Source organism: Rutidosis leptorrhynchoides, chromosome 2 (genome assembly GCF_046630445.1).
Source record: "Rutidosis leptorrhynchoides isolate AG116_Rl617_1_P2 chromosome 2, CSIRO_AGI_Rlap_v1, whole genome shotgun sequence".
NCBI lineage: Eukaryota > Viridiplantae > Streptophyta > Magnoliopsida > Asterales > Asteraceae > Rutidosis > Rutidosis leptorrhynchoides.
In genome coordinates, this window is record NC_092334.1 from 9,815,552 (window position 1) to 9,831,761 (window position 16,210).

The window sequence follows — 16,210 nt, forward strand, 5'->3', positions numbered from 1 at the left end:
TGTGTTTCCTCTGTGATTGTATACAACATCAAACTTATAGTATTAATTCAACGATTAAGCAATTGTATGAATTTTTATCTGTGGAAAGGTGAAGCAGTAAATCCTAACGCTTACCCATTAACTGATGTTGCTAAAACATTTAGATAATTTTATTCAAAGTATCACTTTTGTTATAAAATGAGCTATGTGACTTTACATTGCAAGTAAACAACTGTTTTTACAAGAATTGGTGTATCCTTTCACATATTGGGTTGTTTTTTATGATTGTTTTTTGCCACAAAAAACGTGGTTCAAAACCTTTTGATTACATTAAATTCATGCCTTAATTACAACAAAATACATTTGTCCAATAATATTGTGCTACCTTGATTCAAACATGAGACGACTGTGATTGAAAGTTTATATAATGGCATGGGTGTACATGACAAAATATCAAAATGACGTTGAAAAAAGCTTCAATCCTTACTTGGCTCCCCGACTTCGATAAGCCATGTTTAACATAATGGGTAGGGGTGTGCACCATTTGATTTCAAGCCGAATAAACCAAAAAAATGAATCCAAAAAAAAAAAATCAAACCGAATTTTTTAAACGGTTTTCGGATCGATCGAAACCGAAACCGAATTCGTAATTCGGTTTTCGGTTTGGTATTTGGTTTTGAAAATTTTAAATTCGGTTAACCAAAACCGAAATCAAATTAATAACATATTAAAGCATATTTATATTTATTATATTTATATTTATAATAATCATATTTATATTATACTACATTTAATGTATTATTTTATTTTTATTAAACAATAAACATGTTTTATACCTTGTATACTTAAATTAATTCCACAATTGTTATTCCTAATTTATATGTAAGTAATTATGCTGGTTATGATTTTTATTTTTAGTGATTTTTGGTTTTAATCGAAATCAAACTGAAATCAAATTCGGTTTTCGGTTAGATTTTGATTTTCTAAGCTTCAAAACTAAAAAACCAAAAACAGAACCGATGAACACCCCTAATAATAGGTCTATGTCTATTTTTTGTCATTCTATGATTGAAGCATGGTTTTAACTATTGTTTGGCTTATATCAGTGCATCTACATGATTTTGGCAAAATAAAAGATAGTGACTAAAGTATAAGTCTATATAATGTACAATTTCATCATTAAGGTGGACGTGCCGGAGTGGTTATCGGGCATGACTAGAAATCATGTGGGCTTTGCCCGCGCAGGTTCGAATCCTGCCGTCCACGATTATTTAAAATGTTTTAGCAACGATTTTTTGGTGCTCTAGAAATAAATATAAAAAATCAAGTTTTATTTTAATATCTACTAATTGTTACCAAGTTTTTGGTCCTTTCATTTGGTGGCTTTTATGTCTTGACTAGGGGAAGAAACAAACAAGTGACTTAAAGTTAGGGGTGTTAAAGGTCAAATTGTTGGGGTACAAAAGTGTAAATTTATACCTTTAAGGGATAAAACATGTAGATTTTCAATTTTAATTAATAATAATTAAATAACACCTACCAAATTTTGAAACATGATTTATCTTTTTTCCGCCACGAGCTAGGTTTTTCCGTCATCACCGTTTAACTCGAAATAATTTTACGAACAAAAAACAGCTAATTATATTTGCAACGGAGCTTCTTTTGTAAGGAAAACATATTGGATACAATATATTATATTATATATACAAAATAAACAAACACAATTAATTATACTAGTATCAAATTAATGGCTGGAGTAAGTTGTAAGTTCATGAGTTTGTAAGGAAAAATACTTGAGTTCGAGTCCTTCTGCCTTTTTTTTTTTTTTTTTTTTTGCAACTTTTCCTCAGTTTTTTTTAACATTAGTTTCATAAAAGACCAAATCGCAAGTTGTTAGGTATATTAGGTGTCAAGCAATCCAAATGCAACCGCCGCAACGTGCGGTCAGTATTTTTCCTAGTGTTATTATCATTACTAGTATATAAATATACTGCAATAATAATTTTATTTATTATTATGGAAAAGACATTAAAAATTGACCCATACCTTATCTATCAAAGCTTTGTAATTTGTAGATTTTTTTTTAAAATAGTAATAATACATTTAAATGTTACAAAGATAGAAATGTTGAAATTTTTTTTACAAAAATAATAAAACCGGAGTTTGAAACTCCGGTTTGCGTAACGATGGTTTGTTTTCAGTGATCATAATTGCAGAAATCGGAGGAGAGAGGACGCAAACCGGAGTTTCAAACTCCAGTTTCGGGTAAAAGGTGACAAACTGGAGTTCCAAACTCCGGTTTTACTATTTTCGTAAAACAAATTTCAACATTTCTATTTTTGTAACATTTAAATGTATTATTACTGAAGTTGTGATGTGGTCCAGCAGTTGGTGACCTGCCTCCTTTAGGGTAGGTCAGGAGTTCGACCCCCGTTGGCTACATATTAAAAACACAATTTCATCCCTGCCATGAAGTATCCACCCATGACACCAATAGGGAAGTACTTTATTCTATGATATTAAGAATACAAAATATTTGTATCATAACTATGTTTTCATGGCAACAAGATTAGGATGAGTATGAGTGCATGACCACCACTTTCCACGATCGTTTCTTTTTGGAATATGGGGACATATATTATGTGTATCGAATGTCTTAATGACAGATCTAGAAAAATCCTATAAAATAAAACAAAACAAAAAAGAGAATAAAATAAACACGTAAATTTAATAATTTTCTATTGTAATTGACATTAAGTAATGAGAAATGATACATCTAAAAAAATAATTATACTGTGTTTAACAAAATGATGTGATCTGATAGGATACATCGTGTTAACAAAATGATATGATCTAATAGGATACATCGAGAGAAAGAGTAAGTGTGGTATATGCGCGTTGATGCAAGTTTGTTAGTGCACCTACTACGAATATAATGATAATCCTAAAATTCTGAATAATATGGTATAAAACATAACGGTTGTCATCAGCTAAATTTTGTACATAAATATGAAAAACGTAAACATAAATGTAACAAAATGAGAAGAAAAAAAATCAGAAGACATAAATATATATATTTTCTTACTTGGTTGAAAAAAAAGTTAGGATGAAAAAACAATAATAAAAGAGAAACTTTTTTTTTAAAAGAAAAATGTCATTTTATTTGGTTGGAATTAAAAAAGGGGACACTAAGACCTCCATTAATGCGGCGCGATCGAGCTTTTTTTGCCTTCATCACGCACCCATAGCGCCGCTATGGGGCGCGATTGTTTTTTTTGGTGGCGTGATTGGTGCTTCACGGTGGGTGATGGTGGGAGTTGCGAATGCAGTGGTGACACGTGGGGGTAGTGGTTGCAGGTTAACGTTGGAAAGGAAAGGAGTCGTTTGTAATTTTTTTTTTTTAATAAATGTATTACTCCTTACATCTCTATATATATACTACACTACATCTCATATCTATATACACTCTCATTTAATCTCAACTCTCTCATTTACAAATCTAACATTTCTCAAAATCACAAAAAATGTCTCAACATCATATGATTCAAACGAGGCCGGTTCTGGTAACCTCTACAATTTCGGCTCGCCGAATTTGCCCGGTTCAAGCTCAAATTCCCCGCAAAATGTTCGAGGTACTCGACCAATTGGCAATATGTCTCAACAAAATCTTCTTAACGATTTCAATAATTCGAGCTTCTTTTCACAATTTCTAAATACACAACAAATGCATCACAATTATCAACAACAATACCACCAACCATTTAACCAATCATTTAACCAACCATTAGTTCAACCATTTCAATAACAATTTCCATCACAATTTTCTCATTTCTCACAACCTGGTATGGTGCCATTCCAACTACCAAATACCCAACCATGGACACAAACACAACAAACCTTCACACCTCTAAATAACGAAGAAGTGGAAGAAATTCGTGGTGGGGAGCAACAACCAAATGTACTGGTCCGACCAAGTCATAAACGAAAAGGAAAAGAACAAGCAAAAGAACCACAACACAAAAAATTGTGGACTCCTCCCGAAAAAATTTAGTTGGCTAAGTGTTGGATCGATTGCTCGGAAGATGGGGTTCACGGTAACTCGCAAAGAAATACTGTTTTTTGGGCTAGAGTACGAAATAAGTTTAATAATAATGATTCTGGGTATTTAAGAAATGACGACCAATTAAGTGGGAAATGGAGACATATGGATAAGGCGTGCAAAGATTTCACGGCCTTATATAATGAAGAAGAACGTAACCCAAGGCGTAGCGGTCGTGTCGAGCAAGACGTATATAACATTGGGTGGAAAGATATCAAAGTCGGGCAGCGAAGCCGTGGACTTACAAGGATGTTTGGGAGTTTCTGAAAACGAGGCCGAAGTGGTATACACCACCTGCAATTGGTGGTAGTGGCGTGCGAAGGAGAAAGGACAACTTGTAATAGAAGATGATTACGAAGATGAGGTTGGCGAAAACCAAACAGTTAATCTCGGGGAAGATCGTTTAAGCAACCTCCAGGAGCTTTTTGGAGACAATGCGATTCAACGTCCTATGGGAAGAGACCGAGCGAAGAAGGCTGTGAGAAAATCGGTTTCGTCTGATGCGGGTACATCATCACGGCGTATGAGCTCTTCAAATCGTACGAATTCTTCAAGATTTGACGAGTTGTCTTCTAGGTGGTAAGAGAAAAAGGATAAAGAATTGGAGAAACGAAGCAAGGGTATTGATCGTATAGTTGAGGAAGAACGAATGAGGTCGGCACTCGAGTGTGTCACAAAATTATTTAAACTTGACGTTAACAACATCCCCGACCCGAAAGAAAGGAAAAAAGCTTTGAAGTTCAAGAAAAAGATGACCGAGCGTTACAAAGAATTCATTTCAAGCGACGAGGACGACGCCGAGTAGTTTTAATTTCTAGTAATTTAATAAAGTCATGGTGTAATGGTATTTTAGGATTTCTTGAGTATTTTTTTTAGGACTTTAATAAATTGTAATCGTTTAATTTTATTAATTAAAGTGTGTTTTTATTAATAAAAACTATTGTTGAGTCCCCAAAATAATTAAGGATTTAATTATGAGAAAACAGAAATTTATTTGCACTAAAATGTAATGTGCAGCCAGCACAAATTTGTTTATGTATAGACAGCAAATACTGCTGTGTCGAGTGTTTAGTTTGCTGCCTAGTCTACCAGCACAAGGTAGACAGTATTTTTCAGTTAGCACAAGATGTGTACTCAGCAATTCAAGAATATCAAGTGACTCAGCAATGAAGAACCAGCATAGCTGGAATGTAGCTTACTACACAAGACAGCTATGCTCCATTACAAGCATAGTGGTTTCCTGAGTGGTCTACATCAATTGTACTATTCAACAGAAGTCAAAGACAAAGTTGAACAGAAAAGGACACGCGTCGGCGGCTGACAAGTGATCTTACAAGACCATGTGGGAATGCAGAAGTTTAACGCATGTGCAGACATGTGTTATACTTTGTCAACGCCTAGGGAACACAACATTCTATTTGTTTAAACAAATAGTGGTGCCAAACCGAATTGTGGTGTTCCTGCAAATAGCTACCAAAGAGGAAAGATGAGAGCACGTTCTCTGATGCAGTTGTCCCCACAAGTACATACATCCTATGTACCAGTGGACAATAGAACAATTACACGGTTAATAGGACTACTATAAATTTATATATCCACTATTGTAACAACCAGTGGTGTGGGTTTTATTTATTTAGAGTACAAACGTGTAATAGCTTAATATATCCTCATTAGCTATACTTAGGTAAATCTGTATCAACCAACTATCATTTCGCCAAGGATAGTTGTAATTCTTTGTGATTCAATCAATAAAGAATAAACCGTTGAAAATTACCCTTGACTCTATTTAATTTACTTGCTTGAATACTAAATCACTTAAACTGTTAAGTTAACCAAAAAGAATTGTATTCACCCCCCCTCTCTCTACAATACTCCCGTTGTTTATCAAGGGACCAATAACTAGTATCAGAGCTTCAGTCTTGATAATTTAATATCTTGGATCTGAATTCTCTCATGGCTGCATATTCAAATACAGCTTATCTTGAAAATGGCTCATCCAATAGACTACCCAAATTTGATGAAGATGAGTATGTGTAACATCCCGCCTTTTTTCATTTACTTTCCGTTTTACTATTTTAAAGTCCGTTATATAATTATAACATCTTCCGTTAATACGCGTTTTAAAATATTTCCTTTAGGTAATTCACGCACCCGATTTAAACTCAAAGGACCAAAGTCGCCAAAGGGTCAAACTAGTGACTAGGTCAACTAGTCAACCCTTCTCCTCCATCCACTCATTCATCCTCCCTTTTCTACTTTTGGTACTTTCAAATTCTCTCAACTCTCAAGCAAAGAATCACCATCTATTTCAAATCGAGCAAGCATCAATCCAAACAAATTACATATTTGAAATCCTCGCATCTTCCTCTTCGATTTCATACCGATTTCATTACATTTGGGTAACTTTCTAAAATTACTAGATTCCTTTTTCTTGATATTTTTAAATTATAAAAGTGTTAATTAGTATCTATGGCTCAAGTCTAACATGAATATGTGTTTGGTTTGCTCAATTTGTTGTTTTGGGTAACTAGCATGAACTTATCAAATGGGTGTATTTAATCATGAGTTTTGGAAGATTAAATTTTGTTAGATGTTGAAAGTGCATGTATTAAATGTGTTCCTAACATCACTAGCTTCAAATTGATATGTAGGTTGACATGGATTAGCTTCATAAGTAAAATTATTAAACTTGTGAATTTGGGTTAGGGTTTGATAGGAGTAAAATGAACCTTTGATGCATTGAATGCTTTGCAATGTTGTTTGTAAGTGTTTAGTTGCATTGTATGCGTAATTATCTACGAAACGGCGTATCATATGTGTGCATTTATTTCCCGAATCATAATTATGCATTTATGAAATTGAAGCATTAATGATGAGCATTAATTGATCATTTAATTTGGAATTTTGATTATTGCAAATGATGTTTCTGATTGATGAAACGTGTTTAGTTGTGTTCCTTGTCAAATTACCTTTCCAACGATATAAGATACGTGTCGTAAGTGTTTACGGTTTGTAAATTGTGCTAAATTGAAGATTGGATTTAGACTTGAACAATTGAAACTGACCAGGTGAAATGTCCCGTTCTTATTGATTAAAAACGTTCCATATTAATTGATTTCGTTGCGAGGTTTTGACCTCTATATGAGACGTTTTTCAAAGACTGCATTCATTTTAAAACAAACCATAACCTTTATTTCATCAATAAAGGTTTAAAAAGCTTTACGTAGATTATCAAATAATGATAATCTAAAATATCCAGTTTACACACGACCATTACATAATGGTTTACAATACAAATATGTTACAACAAAATAAGTTTCTTGAATGCAGTTTTTACACAATATCATACAAGCATGGACTCCAAATCTCGTCCTTATTTAAGTATGCGACAGCGGAAGCTCTTAATAATTACCTGAGAATAAACATGCTTAAAACGTCAACAAAAATGTTGGTGAGTTATAGGTTTAACCTATATATATCAAATCATAATAATAGACCACAAGATTTCATATTTCAATACACATCCCATACATAGAGATAAAAATCATTCATATGGTGAACACCTGGTAACCGACATTAACAAGATGCATATATAAGAATATCCCCATCATTCCGGGACACCCTTCGGATATGATATAAATTTCGAAGTACTAAAGCATCCGGTACTTTGGATGGGGTTTGTTAGGCCCAATAGATCTATCTTTAGGATTCGCGTCAATTAGGGTGTCTGTTCCCTAATTCTTAGATTACCAGACTTAATAAAAAGGGGCATATTCGATTTCGATAATTCAACCATAGAATGTAGTTTCACGTACTTGTGTCTATTTTGTAAATCATTTATTAAACCTGCATGTATTCTCATCCCAAAAATATTAGATTTTAAAAGTGGGACTATAACTCACTTTCACAGATTTTTACTTCGTCGGGAAGTAAGACTTGGCCACTGGTTGATTCACGAACCTATAACAATATATACATATATATCAAAGTATGTTCAAAATATATTTACAACACTTTTAATATATTTTGATGTTTTAAGTTTATTAAGTCAGCTGTCCTCGTTAGTAACCTACAACTAGTTGTCCACAGTTAGATGTACAGAAATAAATCGATAAATATTATCTTGAATCAATCCACGACCCAGTGTATACGTATCTCAGTATTGATCACAACTCAAACTATATATATTTTGGAATCAACCTCAACCCTGTATAGCTAACTCCAACATTCACATATAGAGTGTCTATGGTTGTTCCGAAATATATATAGATGTGTCGACATGATAGGTCGAAACATTGTATACGTGTCTATGGTATCTCAAGATTACATAATATACAATACAAGTTGATTAAGTTATGGTTGGAATAGATTTGTTACCAATTTTCACGTAGCTAAAATGAGAAAAATTATCCAATCTTGTTTTACCCATAACTTCTTCATTTTAAATCCGTTTTGAGTGAATCAAATTGCTATGGTTTCATATTGAACTCTATTTTATGAATCTAAACAGAAAAAGTATAGGTTTATAGTCGGAAAAATAAGTTACAAGTCGTTTTTGTAAAGGTAGTCATTTCAGTCGAAAGAACGACGTCTAGATGACCATTTTAGAAAACATACTTCCACTTTGAGTTTAACCATAATTTTTGGATATAGTTTCATGTTCATAATAAAAATCATTTTCTCAGAATAACAACTTTTAAATCAAAGTTTATCATAGTTTTTAATTAACTAACCCAAAACAGCCCGCGGTGTTACTACGACGGCGTAAATCCGGTTATACGGTGTTTTTCGTGTTTCCAGGTTTTAAATCATTAAGTTAGCATATCATATAGATATAGAACATGTGTTTAGTTGATTTTAAAAGTCAAGTTAGAAGGATTAACTTTTGTTTGCGAACAAGTTTAGAATTAACTAAACTATGTTCTAGTGATTACAAGTTTAAACCTTCGAATAAGATAGCTTTATATGTATGAATCGAATGATGTTATGAACATCATTACTACCTTAAGTTCCTTGGATAAACCTACTGGAAAAGAGACAAATGGATCTAGCTTCAACGGATCCTTGGATGGCTCGAAGTTCTTGAAGCAGAATCATGACACGAAAACAAGTTCAAGTAAGATCATCACTTGAAATAAGATTGTTATAGTTATAGAAATTGAACCAAAGTTTGAATATGATTATTACCTTGTATTAAAATGATAACCTACTATAAGAAACAAAGATTTCTTGAGGTTGGATGATCACCTTACAAGATTGGAAGTGAGCTAGCAAACTTGAAAGTATTCTTGATTTTATGTAACTAGAACTTGTAGAATATATGAAGAACACTTAGAACTTGAAGATAGAACTTGAGAGAGATCAATTAGATGAAGAAAATTGAAGAATTAAAGTGTTTGCAGGTGTTTTTGGTCGTTGGTGTATGGATTAGATATAAAGGATATGTAATTTTGTTTTCATGTAAATAAGTCATGAATGATTACTCATATTTTTGTAATTTTATGAGATATTTCATGCTAGTTGCCAAATGATGGTTCCCAAATGTGTTAGGTGACTCACATGGGCTGCTAAGAGCTGATCATTGGAGTGTATATACCAATAGTACATACATCTAAAAGCTGTGTATTGTACGAGTACGAATACGGGTGCATACGAGTAGAATTGTTGATGAAACTGAACGAGGATGTAATTGTAAGCATTTTTGTTAAGTAAAAGTATTTTGGTAAGTGTATTGAAGTCTTTCAAAAGTGTATAAATACATATTAAAACACTACATGTATATACATTTTAACTGAGTCGTTAAGTCATCGTTAGTCGTTACATGTAAGTGTTGTTTTGAAACCTTTAGGTTAACGATCTTGTTAAATGTTGTTAACCCAATCTTTATAATATCAAATGAGATTTTAAATTATTATATTATCATGATATTATCATGTATGAATATCTCTTAATATGATATATATCCATTAAATGTCTTTACAACGATAATCGTTACATATATGTCTCGTTTAAAAATCATTAAGTTAGTAGTCTTGTTTTTACATATGTAGTTCATTGTTAATATACTTAATGATATGTTTACTTATCATAGTATCATGTTAAATATATATATATATCCATATATATGTCATCATATAGTTTTTACAAGTTTTAACGTTCGTGAATCACCGGTCAACTTGGGTGGTCAATTGTCTGTATGAAACATATTTCAATTAATCAAGTCTTAACAAGTTTGATTGCTTAACATGTTGGAAACATTTAATCATGTAAATATCAATCTCAATTAATATATATAAACATGGAAAAGTTCGGGTCACTACAGTACCTACCCGTTAAATAAATTTCGTCCCGAAATTTTAAGCTGTTGAAGGTGTTGACGAATCTTCTGGAAATAGATGTGGGTATTTCTTCTTCATCTGATCTTCACGCTCCCAGGTGAACTCGGGTCCTCTACGAGCATTCCATCGAACCTTAACAATTGGTATCTTGTTTTGCTTAAGTCTTTTAACCTCACGATCCATTATTTCGACGGGTTCTTCGATGAATTGAAGTTTTTCGTTGATTTGGATTTCATCTAACGGAATAGTGAGATCTTCTTTAGCAAAACATTTCTTCAAATTCGAGACGTGGAAAGTGTTATGTACAGCCGCGAGTTGTTGAGGTAACTCAAGTCAGTAAGCTACTGGTCCGACACGATCAATAATCTTGAATGGTCCAATATACCTTGGATTTAATTTCCCTCGTTTACCAAATCGAACAACGCCTTTCCAAGGTGCAACTTTAAGCATGACCATCTCTCCAATTTCAAATTCTATATCTTTTCTTTTAATGTCAGCGTAGCTCTTTTGTCGACTTTGGGCGGTTTTCAATCGTTGTTGAATTTGGATGATCTTCTCGGTAGTTTCTTGTATAATCTCCGGACCCGTAATCTGTCTATCCCCCACTTCACTCCAACAAATCGGAGACCTGCACTTTCTACCATAAAGTGCTTCAAATGGCGCCATCTCAATGCTTGAATGGTAGCTGTTGTTGTAGGAAAATTCTGCTAACGGTAGATGTCGATCCCAACTGTTTCCGAAATCAATAACACATGCTCGTAGCATGTCTTCAAGCGTTTGTATCGTCCTTTCACTCTGCCCATCAGTTTGTGGATGATAGGCAGTACTCATGTCTAGACGAGTTCCTAATGCTTGCTGTAATGTCTGCCAGAATCTTGAAATAAATCTGCCATCCCTATCAGAGATAATAGAGATTGGTATTCCATGTCTAGAGACGACTTCCTTCAAATACAGTCGTGCTAACTTCTCCATCTTGTCATCTTCTCTTATTGGCAAGAAGTGTGCTGATTTGGTGAGACGATCAACTATTACCCAAATAGTATCAAAACCACTTGCAGTCCTTGGCAATTTAGTGATGAAATCCATGGTAATGTTTTCCCATTTCCATTCTGGGATTTCGGGTTGTTGAAGTAGACCTGATGGTTTCTGATGCTCAGCTTTGACCTTAGAACACGTCAAACATTCTCCTACGTATTTAGCAACATCGGCTTTCATACCCGGCCATCAAAAATGTTTCTTGAGATCCTTGTACATCTTCCCCGTTCCAGGATGTATTGAGTATCTGGTTTTATGAGCTTCTCTAAGTACCATTTCTCTCATATCTCCAAATTTTGGTACCCAAATCCTTTCAGTCCTATACCGGGTTCCGTCTTCCCGAATATTAAGATGCTTCTCCGATCCTTTGGGTATTTCATCCTTTAAATTTCCCTCTTTTAAAACTCCTTGTTGCGCCTCCTTTATTTGAGTAGTAAGGTTATTATGAATCATTATATTCATAGATTTTACTCGAATGGGTTCTCTGTCCTTCCTGCTCAAGGCATCGGCTACCACATTTGCCTTCCCCGGGTGGTAACGAATCTCAAAGTCATAATCATTCAACAATTCAATCCACCTACGCTGCCTCATATTCAGTTGTTTCTGATTAAATATGTGTTGAAGACTTTTGTGGTCGGTATATATAATACTTTTGACCCCATATAAGTAGTGCCTCCAACTCTTTAATGCAAAAACAACCGCGCCTAATTCCAAATCATGCGTCGTATAATTTTGCTCGTGAATCTTCAATTGTCTAGACGCATAAGCAATCACCTTCGTCCGTTGCATTAATACACAACCGAGACCTTGCTTTGATGCGTCACAATAAATCACAAAATCATCATTCCCTTCAGGCAATGACAATATAGGTAACGTAGTTAGCTTTTTCTTCAATAATTGAAACGCCTTCTCTTGTTCATCCTTCCATTCAAATTTCTTCCCTTTATGCGTTAATGCAGTCAAGGGTTTTGCTATTTTGGAGAAATATTGGATGAATCTTCTGTAGTAACCAGCCAATCCTAAAAATTGACGTATATGCTTCGGAGTTTTTGGGGTTTCCCACTTTTCAACGGTTTCGATCTTTGCCGGGTCCACCTGGATACCTTCTTTGTTTACTATGTGACCGAGGAATTGAACTTCTTCCAACCAAAATGCACACTTTGAAAACTTAGCGTACAGTTTTTCTTTCCTCAATACTTCTAGCACTTTTCTCAAATGTTCTTCGTGCTCTTGATCATTCTTTGAGTAAATAAGTATGTCATCGATGAAAAAAATGACAAACTTGTCAAGATATGGCCCACACACTCGGTTCATAAGGTCCATGAACACAGCTGGTGCGTTAGTCAATCCAAACGGCATAACCATAAACTCGTAATGACCATAACGCGTCCTAAAAGCAGTTTTTGGAATATCATCCTCCTCCGGTTCCTCCTCTTCCGGTTCTGATTCTTCTTCCGGTTCTTCCTCGGGAACTTATGAATCAGTCCAATATATATTCGACTCTTCGTTATTATTAGGTGAGTCAATAGGATTTGTGCTAGAGGTAGACATCTATCACACAATATCAAACATGTTAAGAGATTAATAAATCACATAATATATACATGTTAATAATATATAGTTTCCAACAAAAATGTTAAGCAATCATTTTTAAAGAAAACACGGTCGAAGTCCAGACTCACTAATGCATCCTAACAAACTCGATAAGACACACTAATGCAAATTTTCTGGTTCTCTAAGACCAACGCTCGGATACCAACTGAAATGTCCCGTTCTTATTTATTAAAAACGTTCCATATTAATTGATTTCGTTGCGAGGTTTTGACCTCTATATGAGACGTTTTTCAAAGACTGCATTCATTTTAAAACAAACCATAACCTTTATTTCATCAATAAAGGTTTAAAAAGCTTTACGTAGATTATCAAATAATGATAATCTAAAATATCCAGTTTACACACGACCATTACATAATGGTTTACAATACAAATATGTTACAACAAAATAAGTTTCTTGAATGCAGTTTTTACACAATATCATACAAGCATGGACTCCAAATCTCGTCCTTATTTAAGTATGCGACAGCGGAAGCTCTTAATAATTACCTGAGAATAAACATGCTTAAAACGTCAACAAAAATGTTGGTGAGTTATAGGTTTAACCTATATATATCAAATCATAATAATAGACCACAAGATTTCATATTTCAATACACATCCCATACATAGAGATAAAAATCATTCATATGGTGAACACCTGGTAACCGACATTAACAAGATGCATATATAAGAATATCCCCATCATTCCGGGACACCCTTCGGATATGATATAAATTTCGAAGTACTAAAGCATCCGGTACTTTGGATGGGGTTTGTTAGGCCCAATAGATCTATCTTTAGGATTCGCGTCAATTAGGGTGTCTGTTCCCTAATTCTTAGATTACCAGACTTAATAAAAAGGGGCATATTCGATTTCGATAATTCAACCATAGAATGTAGTTTCACGTACTTGTGTCTATTTTGTAAATCATTTATTAAACCTGCATGTATTCTCATCCCAAAAATATTAGATTTTAAAAGTGGGACTATAACTCACTTTCACAGATTTTTACTTCGTCGGGAAGTAAGACTTGGCCACTGGTTGATTCACGAACCTATAACAATATATACATATATATCAAAGTATGTTCAAAATATATTTACAACACTTTTAATATATTTTGATGTTTTAAGTTTATTAAGTCAGCTGTCCTCGTTAGTAACCTACAACTAGTTGTCCACAGTTAGATGTACAGAAATAAATCGATAAATATTATCTTGAATCAATCCACGACCCAGTGTATACGTATCTCAGTATTGATCACAACTCAAACTATATATATTTTGGAATCAACCTCAACCCTGTATAGCTAACTCCAACATTCACATATAGAGTGTCTATGGTTGTTCCGAAATATATATAGATGTGTTGACATGATAGGTCGAAACATTGTATACGTGTCTATGGTATCTCAAGATTACATAATATACAATACAAGTTGATTAAGTTATGGTTGGAATAGATTTGTTACCAATTTTCACGTAGCTAAAATGAGAAAAATTATCCAATCTTGTTTTACCCATAACTTCTTCATTTTAAATCCGTTTTGAGTGAATCAAATTGCTATGGTTTCATATTGAACTCTATTTTATGAATCTAAACAGAAAAAGTATAGGTTTATAGTCGGAAAAATAAGTTACAAGTCGTTTTTGTAAAGGTAGTCATTTCAGTCGAAAGAACGACGTCTAGATGACCATTTTAGAAAACATACTTCCACTTTGAGTTTAACCATAATTTTTGGATATAGTTTCATGTTCATAATAAAAATCATTTTCTCAGAATAACAACTTTTAAATCAAAGTTTATCATAGTTTTTAATTAACTAACCCAAAACAGCCCGCGGTGTTACTACGACGGCGTAAATCCGGTTATACGGTGTTTTTCGTGTTTCCAGGTTTTAAATCATTAAGTTAGCATATCATATAGATATAGAACATGTGTTTAGTTGATTCTAAAAGTCAAGTTAGAAGGATTAACTTTTGTTTGCGAACAAGTTTAGAATTAACTAAACTATGTTCTAGTGATTACAAGTTTAAACCTTCGAATAAGATAGCTTTATATGTATGAATCGAATGATGTTATGAACATCATTACTACCTTAAGTTCCTTGGATAAACCTACTGGAATAGAGACAAATGGATCTAGCTTCAACGGATCCTTGGATGGCTCGAAGTTCTTGAAGCAGAATCATGACACGAAAACAAGTTCAAGTAAGATCATCACTTGAAATAAGATTGTTATAGTTATAGAAATTGAACCAAAGTTTGAATATGATTATTACCTTGTATTAAAATGATAACCTACTATAAGAAACAAAGATTTATTGAGGTTGGATGATCACCTTACAAGATTGGAAGTGAGCTAGCAAACTTGAAAGTATTCTTGATTTTATGTAACTAGAACTTGTAGAATATATGAAGAACACTTAGAACTTGAAGATAGAACTTGAGAGAGATCAATTAGATGAATAAAATTGAAGAATTAAAGTGTTTGCAGGTGTTTTTGGTCGTTGGTGTATGGATTAGATATAAAGGATATGTAATTTTGTTTTCATGTAAATAAGTCATGAATGATTACTCATATTTTTGTAATTTTATGAGATATTTCATGCTAGTTGCCAAATGATGGTTCCCAAATATGTTAGGTGACTCACATGGGCTGCTAAGAGCTGATCATTGGAGTGTATATACCAATAGTACATACATCTAAAAGCTGTGTATTGTAAGATTACGAATACGGGTGCATACGAGTAGAATTGTTGATGAAACTGAACGAGGATGTAATTGTAAGCATTTTTGTTAAGTAAAAGTATTTTGATAAGTGTATTGAAGTCTTTCAAAAGTGTATAAATACATATTAAAACACTACATGTATATACATTTTAACTGAGTCGTTAAGTCATCGTTAGTCGTTACATGTAAGTGTTGTTTTGAAACCTTTAGGTTAACGATCTTGTTAAATGTTGTTAACCCAATGTTTATAATATCAAATGAGATTTTAAATTATTATATTATCATGATATTATCATGTATGAATATCTCTTAATATGATATATATCCATTAAATGTCTTTACAACGATAATCGTTACATATATGTCTCGTTTAAAAATCATTAAGTTAGTAGTCTTGTTTTTACATATGTAGTTCATTGTTAATATACTT

At 33.4% G+C, this 16,210-nt stretch overlaps 1 non-coding gene across 1 annotated transcript; it reads left to right on the plus strand.

Annotated features, from left to right (window-relative positions):
- The first annotated feature begins 1,163 nt into the window (after positions 1 to 1,163).
- On the plus strand, positions 1,164 to 1,245 carry TRNAS-AGA (transfer RNA serine (anticodon AGA)). The gene has a single exon. It is a non-coding gene; the product is annotated as a tRNA-Ser (tRNA).
- Positions 1,246 to 16,210: the final 14,965 nt, after the last annotated feature.